Source organism: Tachypleus tridentatus, chromosome 10 (assembly GCF_004210375.1).
Source record: "Tachypleus tridentatus isolate NWPU-2018 chromosome 10, ASM421037v1, whole genome shotgun sequence".
Taxonomy (NCBI): Eukaryota; Metazoa; Arthropoda; class Merostomata; order Xiphosura; family Limulidae; genus Tachypleus; species Tachypleus tridentatus.
In genome coordinates this window covers 134,329,412-134,354,220 of record NC_134834.1, presented here as the reverse complement: position 1 = coordinate 134,354,220, position 24,809 = coordinate 134,329,412, and the positions used below count along the sequence as shown (strand labels likewise).

Here is a 24,809-nt window from a genome sequence, read left to right as displayed (position 1 = left end):
AGTTCAGCGATGTCGAGAAACTACACTTGTTGAGAAATTTAATGCAAAAACGGCTCGTTTGGGTTGAGAAAATATTGTACATAGAAGAGCGAACAACGTTTCGACCTTGTTCGGTCATTGTCAGGTCGAAACGTTGTTCGCTCTTCTATGTAAAATATTTTCTCAACCCAAACGAGCCGTTTTTGCATTAAAAGACTTAAAAGTTGTTTTCGAACAAAATATACGGCTGCAGTTGTCACTTCTGCCAAATTATTCTCCTTCAGTGTACAATTTAATGCATTTAAATTTTGTCATCTTGGTCAAAAACAAGATATTTCTGGAACCCATATGGCAATTGAAGGAGGTTACTTGACAGCCTATTAATGAAGCCATTGTTAATTTCATTAAGAGAGACAAGCCTGAGACTGCTTCTTTATTAAGTGTTCTTAGGTTATCCATTAAATATTAAAAATGGATTTTAAAGCAAAACCAATAAAAGTGCTGCTTTAAAGGAGACTTTATGTGAAAATGTTAATTGCAGCCATGTTTAACCTTTCTCTCTAGATGCAGAGTACATAATATTATCAATACCTGGAAGTGAAAATTGTTGTGTTTGTTTTTAAGCATAAACTACATAATTATATACCTGCATAGTGTCCTCTGAATATATCGCACTTCGAATGAGTCGTTCAGACTTGTAGAAGAACTGTCGTTCAGCATGAAAGTATTGTAAGGGTAAGATAAGTAATTAAGCAACATTCAGATAACCAGCCATGTATTTTGGTAAAAACACTGGCCATTTAATTGTTTTTCTCTTTTAATACTTTAACCATTTCTGTGTATTTTCAGCTTTCATCAAAGTGTTTTCTTTTAAATGTCCTGAGATTTTTATTACGTTCTAAACTGCACATATTCGTTCAGCCAATGTGTCATTTCCGCTTTGACAGAAAAGGAGCATGCGCGCTTTTATGTTTGACTACTTATTTTCTAAGATGATACATTGCATGTTTAAAATATTCAACCTCGCTTTCACTATTTACATATATGCATCCTGTATAGCGAACAGGAAAGAATGTCGGGTAAGGGAGGGTTAAAGAGCGATGAACAGCTTACTGGCAGCTCAAGTTAAAGCTGCAGTATCTCATTCTTTCCTTTTTTAGCAAGGATATATGTTGTGATAAAAATAGTACTGGACCTTCAACACAACTTTTAAGTAACTGTATTGACAGAATAGCTGTTAAAGTTGTTTTAGACAGTCAACTATCTTGTAAAACTGTCTTTATCAGTTTAGAATTTTTGTTTCGGAGATAGATTATCTCTTGCAATCTTAACCTTAAATATTTCAATTTCACTTTGGGGTGTTATGTACACGAAAACGTCGAGAGGAAGCGCTGCTGACAAGTCATCATCTTCTCGTACTGGGCATTTTAATTTTTATTTATACATATATATATTGTTAACAGGTATTGAGCATTGGTCTATCAATTGTTTCTAACATTTTATTAACAAATTCATTTTAAAATCTTGATTTTTTAAATTAATTGTTTTGTTTGTTTATAATTTGTATGTTACAAAAACTTCAACCATAGATTCTACATAGAAACATGCTGAAATGTTTATAGGTTGTAGTTAAAAAGGTAGAACTTTCGTAGAACTGTTTAAATATAAGACAGTAATTAAAGGCAAATAAAACAAAAATAAAAATATTAATACTTAGGATTGTAACAGGCCCGGCATGGCCAGCTGGTTAAGGCACTCGACTCGTAATTTTAGGGTCGCGGATTCAAATCCCTCTCACACAAAATATGCTCGCCCCTTCAGCCGTGAGAGCGTTATAATTTAACGGTGAATCCCAATATTTGTAGATAAAAGAGTAGCCCAAGAGTTGGCGGTAGGTAGTGATGACTAGCTGCCTTCCCTCTAGCCTTATGCTGCTAAATTAAGGATGGCTAGCGCAGATAGCCTTCGAGTAGCTTTGCGCGAAATTCAAAACAAATAAACAAATAAGGATTGTAACTGAGACATTTTTTTCAAGAATTCAAGTAGGTATACCATGATGTAAATAACAGCATTGATAAAGTGGAAAAACAAATATATTTAAAATTACTGTTATGTTGTACAGTAAAATATGTAAAAAACTCAAAAGTAAAGCCTCCTGGAAATATGTAAAAAAAAGACGAAAACGCAGCTGATTGTGTACATATGGTTTTAGTAATGTTTAGTTCTTGACACTAAAGAGGTTAGTATTTAGAGCCCTCCCCCACCTCAAAAGCGAAGTGACGTCAAACTGTGACACATAAATACTGATGTTGGAGAAGGTGTGATGTCATCAAAGATGACGAGGACATGGTTCCAAATGTTGTTATCAGAGAGACATTGATTTGCCGCCATGACAGGCGGCCATGATAGATGATTTACGTCACAGAGTAAAGGGCGTGTTTTCAGGCCGCGACTCGTACAATACATGTCTCATCATGTCGATAATTTTTTGATTAATTCATCATAAATGGATGCTAAGTCTGATTCATTAAATTACTTATATTTAAATCACCTTACAACGAATGCTTAACGTTAATTAATTAGTTAATCCTTAACAGAACAGTTGACGTTAATCTATTAGTTAATAATTAAATTATCTTACCACAAAGTAAGGAATATGTTTCTAGATGGCCATGACTCGTACAATATACGTCAATAGTTAATAATTAATCAATTAATTAAGTCATTCTTAAAAGGACATTAACCCTCATCCATTATAATTAATGAATTATAATTAATTCGGCATAAAAAGGACTTTTAATGCTAATTCATCAGTTAATTAAATTTCCTGTCCGAAATGGACCATATATCATTTAATCTGACACATACGATAGATGACTATATGATTAAATCGTTCTAAAGAGGGCAGTATCATACAATAATCAAAACTTACACTTTATTCAACAATTACATCGTCAATAAAACGTTTACTATGCTATAATTAAAACTGTCATTAGTTTGGAACAAAATAATTGTGGTATGCTACTTTATCTCGTGTTTTACAAAGGGTGAGTTCTAAAGAAAGGACATTAAATGTTCTTTTCATTTATATCTCCTAAAAGGACGATATTTTAATTAAAACTTTCTTTTTAAATAATAAAACAAGTATTTGAAATTTTTTGTGATATAATAACATGTTAACAAGATTTAACGCAACATGATCACAATTATATACATTTTACCATGCACACAATACGTGTCTGTTGATTTAAATCTCCCTAGAAAAACAATATCATACAATAGCTTACTTTACAAAACAATTTACATTATCAATGAAATATTTATTATGCAATAACTCTTTCACTAATTTGTGACAAAATAATTTATACGTGTTTTACAAGGGAGGAATTTCACATATATTTAATTACTATTATACCAGATCACATCAACAGCTATATTTTAATATAATAAAATTATCTGTAATAAAAAAGAATAAATAATTTACTTACAGTATTCGCCCATTTCTAACTAACCATTGATCACCTCCAAACACACACAAAACTTATAAAAGTATGGAATACATTTCTAAACTGTTCATAGCTTCTTTCAGACCATATTCTGTAGGATACCAAACGTTTCAGAAATCGTACATAACAACTAATCGCCCATACAGCTAAATATAATAAATAAACCAGTTACTGATCGCTAATGCTTAAAATATCATAACTTTCAGACTTTCTGACACAAAACACACATAAAACGGTCTAATGTCATTTTTACTAAAAGCTGATAAAACTAACAAACATATAATTGATTTCAAACAAGAATATGCATATAGGCAGTTATTTGTCAAATATAAGCTTTCCTTGAAGATATTGACGTCACCAACACATACATAAATCATTAATATTATTTGAAATACTAGAGTTTTTAGACGGCCTAAAGTTAAGACACTATTAGCAAATTGCACACATACAATCTGGGAATAAAAATTTAAGAATTATAAAGGTCAGAAACAATCAGCTTGGACACTCACATCAAGACTAGATTTTTGGAGGACGTCAGATAATCACACAAAGTTGGGATATTTCAGTTGAATCAGTCGATGATCTTTGCTCATTAGTCACATCAGAAACGGCATTACACGTTTCTTTCTACAGCTTTCTAAACTTCATGTACATTTAAACTTACTTGTTTTTCCAAATACACAAAAGAACATCACTAGTATTTTAACTCTCTAATTATTTCGCTTTATAAATAAATTACAAAAAGTATTCTATGATTAAAGATAAAACTCACTTTGTCTCAAAAAATATCACTGTTTTACTTCACGTTAGATAAAAATGATTATTTTTATAGGATGGACTTACAACGCTAAAGAGAGTATATAAATTGTATTGCTTGACCTCGGGTTAAAACATACAAACAAAATATTTCCCATTACATTCATAATATTTGTAGAAATATCGTTTATACTAACACGACTTACCGGTTTAGTATGTGTTCGTTTGTTCTTCTACAAAAGTGTAGCTCGTTCACCTACATTCAAATTTTTTTTTACATAATGTTTATACATTGCTGATCAAAATCTTAAGGCCAATGAACATAAAGAAAAAAATATGCATTTTGCGTTGTTAGACTCAACCACTTATTTGAGTAGAGCTTCGAAAGATGAAAATAAGAAAAAGGAAAATAAAAATAAAAAACATTTTTAGCATTTAATAGGGAAAACGTTAACACTATGAAATTAGCTTAAATACTAACCGGTCAAAAGTTTAAGACCATACTGAAACGAAACGTTAATCGATAAACAAGTGACGAAATTTAGTCATTTGTGTTCAAGTATTAGCGTTGTCAACATCTTCCACTGACATCTCCTGTGTTACATTGGGTAAAAACATGTCAAAGGCTAAAACGTTGACAGAGTTTGAACGTGGCAGAACTGTTGAGCTGCTAAAGCAAGGTTTCTCTCAACGTGCCATCGCTGGTGAGATTGGGCGTAGTAAAACTGCTGTTGCAAATTTCTTAAAAGACACTGAGGGATACGGAACGAGAATTTCAAGTTGTCGGCTCAAGAAATTTTCGCCGGCGTTGAGCAGAAGGATTCGACGGGTTTTCCGGCAAGACACCAGCCTATCGTCGAACCAGATTAAGGCCCTTACTGACACAGAATGCAGCTCAAGAACAATAAGACGGTATCTACGAGAGAAAGGCTTTAAAAACCGCAAGTGTCTTCAAAGGCCACGCCTCCTTCCACACCACGAAACAGCTCAGTTAAAAGAGAAGCTGGTGCTGAGAAGCATCAAACATGGGACGTAAAAAAGTGATGAGAAAAAATTTAATCTGGATGATCCAGATGGCTTCCAATGTTACTGATACGATAAGGATATCCCACCGGAGACATTTTCTACACGACACAGTGGAGGAGGTTCTATCAGGATCTGGGGTGTTTTCTTCTTCCATGAAACAATGGAGCTTCAGGTTAAACGGGGGCGTCAAAAAACAGCTGGCTATATTGGCATGTTGGAGAGAGCATCCTTATTGACTGAGGGCCCTCGCTTGTGTAGAAGGGACGTCTATAGAAATGGACGTCAATTCCAAATAGTGCATGATTTTCGTGAAACCGTCTTCACCACTTGGAATAACTTTCCAGCTAGCCTTCTGCAAACGCTTATATCGACCATGCCAAAGCGAATGTTTGCAGTTATTCGCAATGACGGCCGTGCAACTCACTACTGAAACCTCTTGTTGGGCATTTCCTACCTTTTTGGTATGGTCTTAAACTATTTAGTCTAATTTCATAGAGTTCACATTTTCCCTATTAAATACTAAAAACGTTTTTTTTTATTCTCATCTTTCGAGGCTGTACTCAAATAAGTGGTTGAGTCTAACAACGCAAAATGTATATTTTTTTATGCTAATTGGCCATAAGATTTTGGCCAGCAGTGTAACTGCTATTTAAGTTACACTGCACAACAGTGGTTTTGCTTCATTACGTAGGAACTCTGAGAAATAGACAGTTAATTGTTTACCGGCAATAACGTATTTAATTGCGTTTATGTTTCTAATACGCTATTAAGTTCAACATAATTAAAAGTATTTTGCTCCTGATTTTCGTTTGTATTCAATATCCGGTGCATCACGTTACAGTGTCCATCAGTAGTCAGCAAGCATTGACGGATTCCAGTTGCTCTGATATCGTTTTTCCATTGCAGCCATGTCCTGGTGAAACTGAAGATTTCGATGAAACGGTACGTGATTGGCAAATTTGGATGTGATTTTCGTGATCAGCAGCCAAAAATCTATAAGAAATAACCAACAGTGTTCAAGAAACAAAAATTTTGTTGTGCAGTGTTATGCATACACAAACTTTGTATAAAAATAAACTTCTAAAAGCTAATTTTCTGAGCTTTAGTTTTAACTAATGATAAATTAATTTTGTTGCATTAATGTAAATAATCCAAATAAAGCGTTTCAGTGTAAGGCTATAGCGAAGGCAGCTAGCCATCATCACTCATCGCCAACTCTTGTGCTCTTTTACCAACGAATAGCGGATTGACTGTACATTATAATACCCTCTCAGTTGAAAGTACGAGCATGTTCGGTGTGATAGGGATTCGAACCCGCAATTCTCGAGTGCCTTAACCACTTGGCCATGCAGAGCCTAATTTGTAAGTACAACTAAATATGACATTATCAACTTACAAATGATTCGTAGGGTAGCACTCTACTATAGACCCAACATCATCTTACATAAAATTAAATTAGAAATAAAAGTAGATATGCTAGTCGTGGTTTGGTTTGTTTTGAATTTCGCGCAAAGCTACTCGAGGGCTATCTGTGCAAGCCGTCCCTAATTTAGCAGAGTAAGACTAGAGGGAAGGCAGCTAATGATCACCACCCACCGCCAATTCTTGGGCTACTCTTTTACCAACAAGTAGTTGGATTTACCGTCACATTATAAAGCTACCACGGCTGAAAGGGCGAGCATCTTTGGTGTGACGGGGATTCGAATCCGCGGCTTTCAGCTTACGAGTCGAGCACCCTAATCACCTGGCCATGCCGGTCCATGACCCTTCGTGTTCGGCAGTTCTTACTAGTTATGAGATGCGGCACTTCCACTGAGATACAACTTGTTGTAAGTCTCTTTCTGAATGGTCACAATTTGATCCATGTTCATTTTAGTTCCAATATCATTGAATGTTAGAGATATCTCTCTCTAGGAGATTCTAAACCTACTATCTGAAAACGTCTTTGTGATCTGAATATACGAGTATTTTGCGTCGGAAAGGTTTTTGTATATCCTTTCCAAAATCAGTGATTTTTCGATAACATCATGCTATTCACGAAAAACCTATCAACATCAAAATCAAATTGCTTATTTTTGTATTCAAAATCGTGTTGATATAACGTACTCAACTCTATATACATGTTTAATATTTAGCATTACGTTCCTTATAATGACAGTGCTTTGTAAATAAGTGAAAAGTGCAACTATGATATTCGTGTTTGTCTCAAGTACACGTTTTCATTCCTGTTTGGATGGTTGTAATTACTTGTGTAACTGTAAGCGACTATGATCAGCTTTTACGGTGAATTAAATAATATATTTATCGTTATTATAGTTTCAATTTTTACGGCTCAGACTTATTATTGTTGTTATTTTAGTACAGTTTATAATGAGCGACTCCCAGTTTCACCTCTGTGATGCATTTTACACGTAATACGGTTAATAATAGATGTAAATAAAGAATTTTGTGTAATATTAGCCCTCCCCCCACAGTAGTACAGTGGTGTGGATCCAGCCTTACAATGTTAGAAACGGTTAGGTTAGAAACCTATGGTGGGCAAAGCACAAATAACCCACTGTATAGCTTTGTGCTTAACTTCAAATAATCTGTCAAACAAAACTGTAATACTAGTTGTAGTTCTCGTGCGCATAATATTCCATATCTTAACTTTTTCCCAAGAGCACAAATATATGTGTGTATTTGAGCTTGATGATTAAATTTTAGCATGTGTAGTAGTTTTTTTCTTTAATATAAAACGCTAGATTTCTTATTTAGCGAAATATTCGCTATTTATTTATTTTTCAAATGTTGGTTAAAAGCACCTACACCGCAGTGCCATTAAATATTGTGGTTGAATTTTTTTGATATTTATTAAACTGGCTTGCCCGTTAATCACGTCTACACCCTACTGAACGACTCTTTGTATTACGATTTACTAACATGTTATAAAATATGTATACATACTTATTTACTTGTACTGAAGTTAATGATTTTCTAGGAATATTAATTTCAAAAAAATTCTCAACATGTTTGATAAAACACAACAACAAACAAATTCGTCTTATGTACGTTTGTTCGTTAAACAACAAAAGTGGCACTGTGAATGTTTTATGTTATCACCCGCCCTCTTTACTTAGTGCTGTTTAAATGTACATTAATGTTATTCTACTTACATATACCTTAGCTTATATACCTCAGTGGCACAGCAGTATGTCGGCGGACTTATATTGCTAGAAACCGGATTTCGGTACAAATGTTGGGAAGAGCACAGCTAGCTTTTTCGTGCAGCTTTGTGTTTAAATACAAAACAAACAAGTATACCCTTACTTACTATTTTTACAAAATGTATAAGATATGTTTTGAGTTGCATTTGAGCCTAAAAAAGGTTATTGCAGCACCATCAAATCCCAATTTTCTACCCAACTTTATCCAAGGCCGATTTATTCCTTTGCGAGAAATGTATAAAAAAGCAGTAATTTAAAAATAAAGTATTCTATTTACAAGGTCGATCTAGCATATCCATGTTGTTAGAGAGCTCCTCTGAGAGTCGCAGGTTCGAACTCCTCTACAACCAAACTATTTTCACCCTTTTAGCAGTGGGGACGTTATAAAGTGATGGCCAATCCTACTATTTGTTAGTAAAAGAGAAGCCAAGTAGTTGATGGTGGATGTTTATGACTAGCTACCTTACTTGATAAATGACAAACGACTAGATTAGATATCTCTCATGTCGTTTTACGCGAAATTAAAAACCAAAACCCACACACAAACCTATTTATACGTATATAAAATATAACATGAAGACACATGAAATTATACTGTCTCTAACTCTGATTAATCTTTCTGTTTCACACATGTTGCTACAATGTTTTCATTATTTTATTTTTCATTTGTTTAAGATTTCATTTAATTCAGAATGTAGTTAATTTTGAAAGAAAATCTTAACACTGTTATATTTCCCATTATTAAATATAACCTATCGTGAAAATGTGTTAGCTATGGGTTAAAGATGTTTTCCTTTTTCACCAGGGGTGAAATTGAAAAGAGAATCATATAGAAGACTAATTCATTTTTTCATTAACCATACACTATGCTGTGTACTGTAATTTCACCAATGTAAGACTCATCAGCGCATATTGGCTCCTCAAACCAAAGATATACAATTAAGCTGTCAAATGTATAAATTGTAAATAATATATATATATGTTTCAGAACCTGGTTTAGAGTCACCAAACTTTTTTCACAGGGGGCCAGATTACTTGGGGAATGAGAAGTGCAGGCCTCATGATCATTATGTTCAATACTCATAAGCTAGAACGAAAGCTCTATGTAAAAGACTTAACACCAAGTTTAGGATGCCACATTAGCCATGTGGGAGCAGCATGCAATACACACATATAATAAAAACAAACAGAAATAAAATCAACATTTTTATTTACCAAAAGGTTATCAAAGAAGGTGACATTAGCAAAAACAATTGTCACATCGCACATAGTGAGTACATATCTGAATTTCACTAAGCCGCAAAAAAGTTAGTGAGATTTATGAAATTGGCGTTTGGCTTTCAAAATATCTTCAATGTTCGGTTTTGAATTGCTGCATCTAATCATTAGAATTGCTTTCAAGTGTTCATCAGTCAACCTTGATCGATGTACCATCGACTTCACATACTTCATTTTTGAAAATGCTTGTTCACCGACATAAGTTGTTCCGAACACTGATACCATACCAGATGCGAACTGCTTCAGCTTTGGAAAATCATCTTCAGGTATGCAACTGTAAAATTCAATAAGTTGCCTCTCTCTGTGTTTTGCTTTCAACAAGTCATTTCCTTGCAAATCGATGACCTGCAGCTGAAGTTCTATTGGCACGTTATGAATGACACAATCAAAAGGATTCTGAAAAAGGAGAATGTCACTTTCGATTCTGTCGAGATCCGAAAATCTCTCTAAAAATGCTTATTTAAATCACCAATAATCTTTTTCTGAAACTCCAGGTTGACATCTTCTGTGATTCCAGCATGAAACTCATTGAAACACTGAAAATGAGAGAGGTTTTCTCCTTCCAAATGTGTTTCAAACAATGACAGATTTCTCCGAAATCCCTTAATCCCTGTGATCTATAGCGATCACAGACAAGGTTATTCTTCCCCTGAAGTTTCAAGTTCAATTCATTCATGTGGGATGTGATGTCAACCAAAAATGACAACTTTGACAACCAAGTTGGATCCGACAGAAGTGGATCGGCTCTATATTTCTTGATAAAAAATATATCCATTTCTCTTCTTAGCTTATAAAAACGAGACAAGACTTTACCGCAGCTGAGCCACCTCACCGCCGTGTGATAAGGCAAGTCACAGAAATCCGAATCAATTTATTCAAGAAACGCCTCGAACTGGCGATGATTAAGTGCATGGTCCCGAATGAAGTTCACTGCAGAAATGACTGGTTTCAGTACGCCAGAAATATCTAAGTCTTTTCCACAGAGTGCTTGCTGATGTATGATGCAGTGTGTGAACAGAGCGCTTGGAAGTTGAAGATCTTCCAATTGTTTCCTAATCAGCCCCACCATAACCTTCTTTACTCCAGCCATGTTTTTTCCTCATCAACTGTTACACCTCTAAGATGATTCCACTGAAAGTTATAGTCTTGCAAAGTTAAAAATGTCTTCTCCAGTTGTTCTTCCGTGCATGCTGCAAACTGATGCCAACTCCTCCGTGATCTGAAAGTCCAAATTAATCCCATGAATGAACACGAGAAGTTGTGACGCACTCGAGAGATCAGTAGACTCATCCAGTACCAGAGAATACCATAGGAAGTTTCTTACTTTTTGGCGTATCTGTAATGCGATGTTCTCTCCAAGTTCCTCTGCTCTCCGTACAACTTAAGTTGCTGAAAGGCTGATACTTTCAAATAAATTGGCTTTTTCAGGACACAGCTCATTTGCTGCTTCCATCATACACTCTTTGATGAAGGTGCCGTCAGTAAAAGATTTTCCTCGCTTTGCCATCCTATGCACTATTTTGTAACTTGTACGAGTGACAGATTCATTTTCAGCAAACTTTCTCGTGAAGAGATTCTTTTGAGATTCAAAAACACGTTTCATGGATTCAAATTTCTCAGAACGGAACTTTCCTGAAAATTTCAAATATGTCGATAGATGTTTTGTTTCATAGTGACACCGAAGATTGTACTCTTTCAAAACGGCAACACTTTCGGTGCATATCACACAAGTAGCTTTCTGGTTTTTTGTTTCCACAAAGAAGTACTTTTCTCCCCATTCTTCATTGAAAGCACGACACTCAGAGTCCACTTTTCTTCTTTTAAAAGCAGCCATAACGATGGGTGAAAAAAAACAGGATTTGAAAATGAAAAACACAGAACGCTGTGAAGAACGTATTGTACTGGTCCAAGAACGCACAAACAAAATATATTGAAACGTACGTTTGCCACGACACTTACTTAAGAACGAGTTTCGTAAAACGCATAACCCGACTACTAAGACAAATGAGCTTGCTGAAGCGGTAACCCTAAGCCGCTGAATTTACAAGAAAAGTCGATAGGACGAGGGTTAAGTCTGCATTTGTTTGCGAAATTGTAATGCTTTCGTAAATACGTGCCTCGATATGAATAAACGGGCAGCAAGGACGAAAGAAGAATTTTTCTATTGGTTTAGAATGCGCGTGACAGCCTTGTTTCTTTTTATCATAACGTCTTGTGTTTGCCAGCTTAAAGCGACCATCGGTGTGATTTATTTTATTATGACAGCCGGACATCTGATGAAATGTCACTTTTTATTTCCAAGTGGCTAGCTGCTGGCGAGCCGGACAAAATGACCTCGAGGGCCGTAGTTTGTTGACCCCTAGTCTAAACTAACAAACTGTTCCAACCAGATTCCACTAGTTAGGCACTTTACATAGATCCAGCTTGTCGATTCTAACCATATTTAGTTGTTTGACAAACATGACATTAAAACACATAGTTATTAATGTCCTTTTCCATACCAGGCCAATAACCACATTTGAATGCTCTATTGTTTCTTGAACATCTGGATTACCAACCGTAAGATGATTATGCGGTTTAATTAACATTGCCGGCCACAATGTTTTAGGAATAGATGATCTGAATTTACCGTTGCTGGCAAGCCTTTATGCGTATTATCGCTCAAGATATTGTGTCCGGATTTATTCACAGCGTATATGTACTTCATGATCTTTAGCTTGCACAGTAGCCAGTTGCTCTCTAGTGTTAACATTGACAAAAGCAACAATTTTAGATGATAACCTACCAACGTACATTTTTGGAGTTTCTTCTAAGGGAGCAGTAGGATACCTAGATAAGACATTAGATAACTTATTCATTTCTCCTTTTCTGTAAAGTATAACTAATGTTAAGTCCTGCAATTTTGACGATCAACACATCAGTCTGACTGCTAACTTTAGAGCTGTTTGTAATCATTTCAGGGCAGCTTGATCATTTATAATTATAAATTATTCTGCAGCTCAGATTGCGGCCAGATATTCTAACCGTTGCAGTAGTATAATTATATTTAATTGCATCTACTTAAGTCTTATCCATAAGTCTCTGAATGGTGGCAGGTGCATTTTTAAGACCAAAAGGCGTCATTTTAAATTATTAACGTCAGTTATCCATAATGAAAGCAGTTTTATGTCGATTATCCATGTCAGCAAGTATCTGCCAATATTCACTGTTTAAAGCTAATGTACTAATAATGGTTTAGCCCTGAAAGAGCATTCAGAATATCACTTATATCAGGCAATGAATAGCAGTCAGATTCTGAAGCTTGTTTCAACTTTCTGTAGTCAACATAGGACCTAAAATTCTTCTTTTTCATTGTAATAACTACTGGAGGAACCCAAGACAAAGTGGAGGGTCCAATTAGACAGTTACAAAGCATTTTATTCACGTGGTCATGTAGCACTTGTAATTTAGTGTGAGATAATGTTTACTAAACACTGGCTGAATAATCCGATCCAGTATCAAAACGATCTACTGCTTATAATTACTACCAATCATTAATATTTATGATTATATGCGACAAAGCGTGCTTCAAACTTGCCATATCAAACTCACGAACTTGTATAATCACACAGTTATTTTAAAACATAAGTTAACTTCTATTTAACTGAACTTAAATTATTGCTGAATTAAACACTAGGCACCGATTTTAAAAGCAACAATCTAAAGTCACAACTCAACCTCTAATAGAGGACTGTTCTAGCGTCAGTGTAACGGTCTAAAATAACATGCCTCTACAATGCTTTTTTTTTGTTGGTAAGGAATCTAATATGTCCATCATATCTTTGTTTGAACATTTCAAAGACTAATCATGCAACTGATGTGAATTTGTGAATTATTAACAAAATATTTTATGTTTATGTAAATATTTTATTGCCGTGAACTGTTGCGGTTTTAGCAACTTAAATGGTAATTGCACATCAGTTGTTTAGAAGTGTGGTTTTTTGTGTTTTTATTTTCACAAAGATAATTGCTTCAGTTTAGACTAATCTTAACTTCCGATCAGAACAAGCTGTATACTTAGAGCGAAAATAAAAATAAACTTGGCAATCAGTAAAATGAATTAAGTATACGTTTCTTACGTCCTTACTTATAAAGATTAGAATACATTATTTTATCAGTTAGGTACTTTCGCTGTTAACGATACTTTTGGTAATACTCCTAAAAATAACTCTGTATTTTGATCAACTTAGTAGATTTAGGTTAGTCCTAAATCCATAAACTTAGGAAACAAATGGATAATAATATTTATAAAGATATGTAATTATGAAAAATAAAGAAAACATTCAGTACTGTTAATGAAAGTAATATTATTAAAGAAAAGATAGTTCACATATCTCTCCGAGAAGAGTTTCTAACTAAAGAATCGCTTACATTATTACTACTATATCTCAGGTAAAAAAAAGCTGTAAAAATGGTATGATTACCAGTGAAAAATAAAATTAAAAGCTAGTGAATTAATTTATTATGTTTGTTTTGAATTTTATGCAAAGCTACACGAGGGCTGTCTGCGCTGGCCATCCTTAATTTAACAATGTAAGACTAAATGGAAGTCAGCTAGTCATTACCACCTACTGCCAACTCTTGGATTAATCTTTTACCAATGAATAATGGTAAAACGTTAAAACGCCTCTACGGCTGAAAGAGAGAGCAGTTTTGGCGTAACAATGATCCGAACACGCGACCCTCGGATCACGAGTCGAACGCCCTAACCACCTAGCTATGCTGGGCCTGTTTTACTGTGAAATAACTACAAGTTAAATAAGTCTTACAAATCCCAGTCTGAAATAAAAACATTCCAGAGACAAAAACTGTTTAGACCTTCTAAAGGTTTGTCACAAGTTTAAGTTATAAACCTTAATTTTTTCTACTTTTTCAGTTTACAAGTTTTAATAACCGGTATATTAGATTTCAGATTTTTATCAACAGATATTTTAAATTTCTCTTCTTTGAGCGCTGTTCTGTTTCTTTTTCTAAATCTTTAAACAACAGTAATATTGACATATAATTGTACATACTTTGGGATATAAAATATGTTTATAAATTTACTAGTAGTTGTTTTCTGGCTGCTATGTAAAATTAAAGGAATAAGGAAGAAGTAAAATAGAGTGATTAAAGTTTGAAACCGTTTGGCAGAAAACCTTTTAATATTTTGCAACCTTATACTTGAATTTATAACCACTTAAATATATATTCGCAATAGTAGAACTTTAGAGGATGTATGTGTAGGTTTATTTAAGGTTTGTAAAATAAAGAAGAGAATCCAAACAAGGTAAGATTTACAAGTGGTACACTTGTAACCATAAAGACGTTTTATTACATGTTTTACTGTAATATAAGTTTCATAAGAAAACACAAACAACAAAATACACATACACCAAATTAATAATTTATAAATGTGAGTACTGAACATTTTTAGTTTTGTTCAATACTTTGTAATTATTATGCATAAAAACATATTCATAAATTGAATGCCATGCCAAAAAATCTGCCAGAACAATGTACTATTACGGCAAAACTTTTGTTTATATTTAGTTTCGTACACCCTTTGACCATTCCAGTTTTGTTTTCATTGGCTGTAATGTCTTTGTTGCTTTTTATCTTGCTTACATAAAATCTGCAGCTGTAACCATCTGTTTTACTTTTGAAACACGATCCAGAATTTACAGAAGAATTGAGATTTTCTAATTTGTAATATAATTCTTCAACATGAGAAAATGTTTATAAACCTACTGTATAGCGAAGAACATGTCACAAAAATAATGTCTGTTAAGTATTGAGGTGCAACATGTAGATAAAAACGTGCAAGAAAAACATCACAGGGGTAATAGTTAGAGTGAAACATGTATAGCGTCAAACATGACGGATCCTCAATGTTTAAGAAACTTCAATACTGGCAACTGTACGTTTCGAGAGGAGCGTTTGAAGAAGGGTAAATTACAACGGCTGTATTGTGTAGAGAGGGCCCTATGTAGTGGGTGATATATAACGCATAAAAGCATAATCATTAATTATATAAATAATAATTTATTTGATATAAACACTTTCGCTATAATTCTAAATATTCACAAAACATTTACTAACTTCCACTTATTACGGTAACTTAGCCATGCAATTTATCTCTAAATGATGGCAGATAAAGCTAAGACTACTTTTTACCAATTTAGCATAAACTACTAGAAATAAAGCACAACTCATTTCCTTCAATTTGCTTTTGAATAGTTAGCTTACTGTTATCGAACGTTTCTAGCTAACCAACGTTTTCATTAAATGGAAGATTAATTGATTACTTAATTATTTGCAATTTATTGGCACAAGGATACTAAGGTAATTTTCCCCCCAAATACAATATGCAAAGAACTCTTCCCTCCCCAGAGAAAAACGTAAAACTCATTATAATTTAAAACTACGAACAGTGCTTAGCTTCTGCTGGATCTTTCCGGATCTGAGTTCGGGAAGTTGTTTCAGGATGCTTTTGTTGTTAACTTAAAGGTGATAACATACAGTTAACTACATTACTCACCTCGAACACCATCCCCAAAAGTCCTGTCGATAAGATTTAAACTATTGTTTTCCAAACAATGACAGAAAAAGCAGGTGATGGGTGGTAGACATCAAGTTTAAAGTGTGTCAGCCTCCCTTCATGCTCTCTTAAAATTTCACTTGAAATGTTCAATAAAAGCTACCGCTCTCAGAATACAATATTTCAATTACTAAGCAAACTATTACAAGGAAAAGCCATCCAACAAAACATTAATCAATTTCTGGATAGCCCTTACAATTTCTTAATTTATCTTCTATACTATTTTCCAATATCCTTTAAAAATGCCTTTGCTCCCCAAGACTATCTGCCTGATATCTAATAAAAATAGAACAATGGAAAGTGCGAAAAGAGGCTAATTAAAATTTTGCATTAACTTAAAAACACAGTCTTTTATTGAAAAGTAGAAATATGTCAAGTTAAAGTGTGCCACTATGTTCGACCAACAAGACTGTTTACTTTAAGAGTTATTATTTAGTTTATTTAATGATATAATGTTTATTGATTATTTCGTTTTTAATAAAAGACTGTTAAAAGCTATTTATTTTAAAAGAAAGATTATGACAACTTTCGTTACGTAATTACATACGTATATGTATGTAGTTTAATTGATGGACTAAGCCTTTGGACTCGTAATCCAAGGGTCGCGGGTTTGAATCCCTGTCACACCAAACATGCTTGCCATTTTCAGCCGTGGGCGCGTTATAACGTTACTGTTGTTAGTAAAAGAGTTGCCCAAGAGTTGGCAGTGGGTGGTAATGACTAGCTGCCTTCCTTCTAGTCTTATACTGCTAAATTAGAGACGGCTAGTGCGTATAGCCCTAGTGTAGCTTTGCGCGAAGTTAAAAAAAACCAAAACAAAAAATAAATTCAAAGCTTAAAAGTTCTTCTCGTTATGTTTAACATTGTTGTTACTAGAGGGCTGTGTATTTTTTATATTTTCTGTCGTATGTTATGAATGTGTGCAGGCACAGAGAGGAAGTAATTTAAATTAGTAAAAGTAAGAGTAAAAAGGAAAAATTATGTAAAGCTCTAGATACAACTATGCTAAACAATAATGTAATGAATTATTGTACATACTTTTAACATATTTTGAATATATATCATTTTACACCAAGTGGATTGTGTGCTGTCCCTTTATTGTTGAAATTTATTATCAACAAGTCACAAATACTCTATAAAGCACTCGCTTCTTAGATAAACCTGACACATCAATCACAACAACATTAATATAAAAGGCAAATTATTAAAAAAAGGCAATACGGAAAAAACTACATGAATAAATATAATCAGTCACACACACAATGAAGTTTATTAATAAACCGTTGTCCAAAAATGGCAAAATTCAGTTCCAAAAGATAGCAAGTGATGAAAAATTGCCTTGTTAATTTCAGAGAGGCAAAACAAACTAGCTCCTGACTTTCTTCGTCACAATGATGGAATACGATCACTATTCTAAAGACATCATGGAAGAAGTCAGAATGAACAGCAGGAGAGATAATGGAGTAAATGTTCTGATTTTATACATGGAAGTACTTCTTTTTGTCAAATTTAAATGAGAACATTTAGCTTCGAGAGTATACATCTGATAAATCTAATTCTGTCACTTGAATAAGCTAAGCTTCAGATTAGCTGTGTGCATAGAAATTTCAATAAATGGAAATAGCAGCTGATTCAAAAATTATCAAGATCTACCTGGTCATTACTTCCCGAAGGTGAAATGTTGTTAGCTCTTAAACTACTCTTGTCTAACCAAATAATGTAAATTTACACTTATTTGCAAATGACATCCACAGAAAACGCTTTTGTGGTAATGGGATGTAAACTACGTATCCTCATATTCACTTTCTGGTTATGTTAACTTCTAGGTCTCGCCATATTTTACATTACATATACAGAAAACTAACTGTAATCGTACACCAATAAAGATACGGATAACAACGATCTCCAGTAGCATATTGGATGGCATGTGTTTGTTTCGCACAAAGCTACTCGAGGGCTATCTGTGCTAGCCGTCCATAATTTAGCAGTGTAAGACTAGAGGGAAGGCAGCTAGTCATCACCACCCACCGCCAACTCGTGGGATACTCTTTTACCAACGAATACTGGGATTGACCGTAACGTTATAACGCCCCAACGGCTGAAAGGGCGAGCATGTTTGGCGCGACGGAGATGCGAACCCGCGACCCTCAGATTACGAGTCGCACGCCTTAACACGCTTGGCCATGCTGGGTCGGATGGCATGGGATAAGGGAGTGATAACACACAAACACTATTAAAATATCATGAAAACATTTGTCTTGTTTTTAAGGACTATCGAAAATGTAAACTCGAGAAGGTATCAGCAAGATTCAAAAATTCTTATTGGGACATATGTGTGGGTTGATAAAACTCAAACTGAGGTTTGAAGTCATCTAAGTTAAAACAAAAATTTCGAAAGTTTCACCAAACAAAAGTCCATATTACTAACTAGAAGTTTTATTGGAGCTGGACAGAAAATGTATAGATGTTTCCTTCGTGCATAGAATTTAGAGGTCTTTGAGTCCTTAATTTGCCTCTTAACCTTCTAAGACAATCCTAGAAGAATAATATCAAGTGTCTTTATACTCAGACAATGATCCAAACAAAACATTGTCTTTAGATAGGAACTGACTCGGAATGAATTGAACACTTAGTGGATTTGTATGCTGATAGAGAAATGATTTTTAATATTGTACATGAAGCCTCGGAAGCTAAAAAGAGCTTTTGTACATGTTTATAACAGCATTAAAGTTACTGCTAATAAGAGCTTACTATCAAAAAGGTAACAGATAACGGATTTAAGACAAAGTTTTGGGATATCCAAATACGAGTTTCTGAATGCATCTTTATACGGAAGAATTGAAATATCACATCTTGGCATTGCCAGAAGGGCAGGGTAAGAATGGATACCTTGATTGGCTCATATGTCCCATTCATTAGGAAAGAAATCGATTCTCCTATTTATGACACTTCTGATGCCCAAGTTTCAGTAAACACTTCACGTTGATCAGAAACAAAAGATGATAAAAGCAAAAATCAGATGTTATATAAAATAAATAAAATCCGATATAGATTTCTACTTTGAGTTGAAATTGCAATAAAACGTAACCTGTTCCTATAAACTGACAATTCAATGAAAATATCGTTTGTTTCTTGCTATATATTTTTTCTAATTGATTATAAATGTATGAACTATGTTTCTTTGACAATTACATCCTTATGAATCATTAACCTATTTTCATGTATTTCATTTCCTTTTGATGACTAGATCAAATTGGTTTTTGTCATTAAGATTTTCCTTTCTATTTAATGTTTTCTGTAATTCTAACTTTACAATTTACTTTACAAATAAAATACTAAGCATAGAGAAAATTTGCATATTATTCAGAATTTGTCATGTTGCTTTTTCTGTTCATTTCCGTATATTCACTTATAAATTCAAGGGTTATCTGCACTAGCCACACCTAATTTGGAACTGACAAACTAGATATAAGGTAGCCAGTCAACAGCATCCACTGACAGCTGTTGAACAACACTTGTTTGACAGAATATAACCGAGCAGTGAAAACCAATTTGGAGGAATTTATTGCACCCGTGAGTCATAAACATACCTGATTTTAAACCTGAGGGTCATTACCTCAAGAAAAAACAAACTTGTTTTGGAGTTTCCAGTGGCCATGTGTTTAGTTTTTGACCTATTTTTTCCTTCTACATGCATAAGTTGTCGTGAGCTGCTATGGAGGCTTATCTACTTAGGCCTGACTACAGAATTCAAAATGCCATCTTTTCTTTCAGCAACTAGTTATGGTCCGTTAATGTTATTTATTGGTAAGACTATATATCTCACTGATATGAGCAAGGCTGTTAGAAAGACATCAGTGTTCCAGTAATTTAATTAAATACACAATATCCAAGTTTTATCCAAAATGTTCAATGTAAAAAAAATGTACCAACAATTTTGAATCACAAATTTAAACACAAGTTTTTATAATAAACATTTTTATGTTCTTGTTTAAACACATATTTAAGTAAAAAACAAACAAACAACAGTTCAGTATTTGATGTCTTAGTGCACACCAATTCCATCCTGATTAGTTTCATTTCATTTAGTGTGATTTTTGTTTACAATCCTCATTTTAAAAACGTGGACACAATTCTGTAGATGAAGAGCTCTCCTAATGGCACATAAACAGCTATTCTTGCAGATACGTTTCTCTTTAGGTGGGCAAATAAAATTCTTAAGGACTTCTGAAATCACAATTTGTATAAAATATAGTCGCGAAGTTCCCATCCTCTTTCTTGTAACCACGATCCGTGCATGACAGTGTGGGGTGCCATCAAGAGCTTTGTCTGTCACACTAATCGTTTAGCATGCTAAATAAAACTTTCCTTACGTGGTGGAAGTTTTATTGTGCTGACATTTCTCTAAGATGACAACTTTATTCTCAGTTCATTGAAACTATTCATCCCATGTTTGGGGTCTTTTCACGCTGGTTATACAGTTTTGCAACGATCTTCTTAGAAATTGTTACCTTTATTTTATTTGCTAGTTTTGATAGATATCCAAAGTATTCTGCTCTTTCTCTTTAAATAACATTATAACAGTTTTCTTACCTATTTCAAATAGGTGAGATGTTATATTGCAACCAATTAAAGAATGGGCAGTTCGAATGGCAGGATCTGGTAAATTATTGTTGACATATCTTAACATATACCACGCACTAGAATATAGAAAAATCGATCAGTGGTGGGAGTTATAGTTTTATTATGTATCCATAATCCTTCAGCGCGAATCAACTTCTGAAAATAGTGAACAGCTAGAACAAATACATAAGTATCGAATGACTTGGCTCTGATTCTGCAATTTATGTTTGTTGCTCTGAATATGCCATTTGTATGAAATGCGTGTAAATATCATGCGGTTGTCTGCTTCTTCATGGTTGCTGTGAACTGTGAAGTTATCTTCTACTGCCTCTCCTTACAGCAACTTCACTTCTTCTGGTTGAATGCAACTTAAGGCTAAAATATTTTTTGTTCTGGATATACTCTTAGATGATGTGAAGTTCTCTTAATGATATGATCGTAAAAAAAACAACTGAAGAGCTTCTGCTTGTTTGAGGTGACGTTTAGAAAACAATTTATACTAAAGAATTCAATTCCAACTACCACTTCTTATTACCCGAATTCCAAGATCAATATTCTCGTTCTCCACCTCTCGCAAATTCAGTATTATAGCACCTATCAAACAAAAAGCACATCCACTGTATTGGCTTTGATTAATCTATTTTATAAGTATGAATAATATTCCTCTGAAATGTCATTAAAGCTAGAACATTTACTTTCTTCCATTTCTTGGACTTAGGTCTTTACATGTCCACTGTAAACTGGTTGTTTTTATCAAAAGTATGTTAAGAAGCAGGGCTCACTATTAGATGCAATTTTATGAAGAATGAGAAATGAACCTGCTTTCGTTTACTTCCCCATTCTTATTCGTCATAGAAGTGGGCCGCTATCATATGCTCAATGAATAGTGCCCACAATCAGGTTATCCCGACTTTTGGGTAGAGTTAAGGCTCAACAAAATAACAACTCAAAACTTGTGTTCATTTGCATAGCTATTCCTATTCACCTTGATTTTTTTTGTCATGCTAGAGAAAAGTTGAGATTAGTCATTTTAATAGGATCACAGAAACTACGAGCTTCATGAAGTGACACTGCACTGTTATTAAATGTATTCATTTTGGTTGCTGAAAGTAGGTTTTATTAAGCTAGTAGCGTTATAAGAACATAAATTGAGATGTTATGTGGATATCTCGGTGGGATTTCATCCGATAACGTTGGTCCTCTTTTCTCTTTGATGAGATTCGAGAGTATCAACATGGTTGTAGTTCACTTTTCATTGGTACTAACATATTTTGTTCGTACATAATCACAATCATTTGGTTGCCCCTCTCTTACTTTTATTGCTGAAAGATAATCCCTAGATAAGTCCCACAATTATCCCACTGTCGTCTGAGTCTTCTGTAATCGTCTTTTATGTACGTATGTCTGACCGGAATCCAATGAAATTTTTAGCTCTTTGACGGGTGATAAACTGGCCATCTTAAAGTGCTCTCTGGTTTTCTACTGTCGAGCCCAGTATATAAAGCAAATACACAGAAATCCATTTTAAGTAGTGTATATGATCTATAGGGAAAAAAGGTAAAATGCTGTTGAGATGAAGTGACCAATCCGACAAAGCTCTGGTGTTATGATTTGTTTTGACAATATATGCATGGCATGAAAGAACATGTCCCAGTATTGGAAGGTGGTGTACTTTGATGGTCCGCAAACACTAATAAATATGATGCTATCTGGTAGGAAGATTAAGTCCCTGGAGTTAATGTGTAAATGAAAATGTATATTTGAAAACTCAAATTGACTGCATTTAGTTAATAATCGATTTCATATTTTAAATGTTTTATTATTTACAATACATTGTATTCATTATAAAATACTTATAGAAAAATGTAATTACAATTTGACATATTCTGATTTAAAATTTTTCTAGTGACAAAAATTTAGTTAAATTTGTTTTGGATAAAATTCTATCCGTATGGGAACTCCATAAATTCGACGTTTAATGCACTCTAGATTCATGCAGTTATAAAAGGTGATTTCTCTATCAAAGAAAGGGAAATAATGGGTCATTTGACCCAATAATGCTCTCTTGGTGGCTCAGCAGAAAGTCTGAGGGCTTATAATACTAAAATCGGATTTCAAAACCCGTAGTGAAGCAGAGCATAGATGGCTCATCGTGTATCAGTGTGCTTAAAAATGAATAAATAAATCTTTGTAATGCAAATAACGATTTTTAATTGAATAAAATAAATTATTATTTTATTTTTTGTAAAGTATACTAGCCACGATTAAATGTAATTATTAAAATGTTTTCGCGCAATTCATAGAACTGATTATTTACAAGTTATTTGCATTTATAACGATTATCTTATTCCTCATTTTTAGTTTTGGAATTTGATTGGCTTAAACTGCGTCATAAAAGGACATATAGCAATCACATTTTTGCAATAAAATCAACATTCTTCATAATTTTCAACTAGTTGATTACTCCATCATAATATTTCCGATACAGTCCGTTGTAGAAATGCTATAGTTGAATAAATATAATAATAACAAAAACATATTGCTGACTTCTATATTGCTAAATTTATGACATAACCTATTCAAGTTTGTTTGTTGTCTATACATGTTTGTTTGCTTTTGAATATCGCGCAAAGCTACACGAGGGCTATCTGCGCTAGCCGTCCCTAATGTAGTAATGTAAGACTAGAAAGAAGGCAGCTAGTCATCACTACCCACCTCCAATTCTTGACCTACTCTTTTACCAACAAGTAGTGGGATTGACCATCACATTATAACGCCCCATGGCTGAAAGATTACGAGCCTTAACCACCTGGCCATGCCGGCTGTTGATCTATATCTCTACAGAGTAATGTAGTGACATATGTGTCTTGAAAATCTCACTAGAACATCTTTTGATTAAATTACTAGCTTTTTCTTTTGCGTTTTTAGTAGCGGGATGTTTGTCAAACAATATTAATGTAGTAACAAAATACAACTTTGTAAAAAATATTAGTTTTAATTTTACTTATTTTAATGAAGTGTCTAAAAGGTGTTAATGTTAATTTTTCCAACTGAACGGTGGACTTAATATCTACATGAATTTTACACAAAATACGGTTAATCTTATAAATTAGTTAAAGACTCTCTCCAAGTCATAATTAAATTTGTGGATCTCATGGAAGGACTTAAACTTTAAGGTATAGCAGAATAAATTGAAAGCAAAAGTATAAAGACAGAACTTTTGTACCAATACAAATCTCAGTCTTTGCACAATAAAACTTGATCTTATGTTTAAAAACAATTTCTGAATGCATGCATAATCCAATAGGTTAAATGTTTAAGTGTTTATCAAATAAACATTTAATAGTTAGTAAATGTAAAAGAAAAATGTGCAAAATTTGTCGAGACAAACTTTGCTAAAAAGGCTGGATAAAAATTCATAATTTTTTGAATAAAGCCTCTTCATAGCAATGATGAAAGTTTTATAAACTTCAAAACTAAGTTCCTTTTACAATGTAATATGATACTTCTGGCAACTGTTGGTCGAACAAGGAAAATATCACATTTGAACGACTTTAGGTCCTCATCCGTTACTGTAACATATACTGTAGAATACAAACTTGGTTAGATATAAGCATAATTAATTAATATTTTTGGCTTAAACACTTGTTCTTTTCATGAAAGTTTCAACAAACGCATAAAAAAACAGGACTCACTTTTTCCTTTTTTTCACAAATCAACATTTAAGTATAACCGAACTAAATGTAAAATCTTGAATTATAAAACAAAATGTGCTACTTTTTGAAAAATTTGGTGACACGACATTACGTTTAGGTT

The 24,809-nt window shown here is 33.8% G+C and overlaps 1 protein-coding gene across 16 annotated transcripts in view; it reads left to right on the top strand.

Moving 5' to 3' along the window:
- Window positions 1-24,809, top strand: part of LOC143230363 (degenerin-like protein unc-105) — a 98,856-nt gene that overhangs the window by 35,264 nt on the left and 38,783 nt on the right. The gene's annotated exons all lie outside the window — the stretch shown is intronic.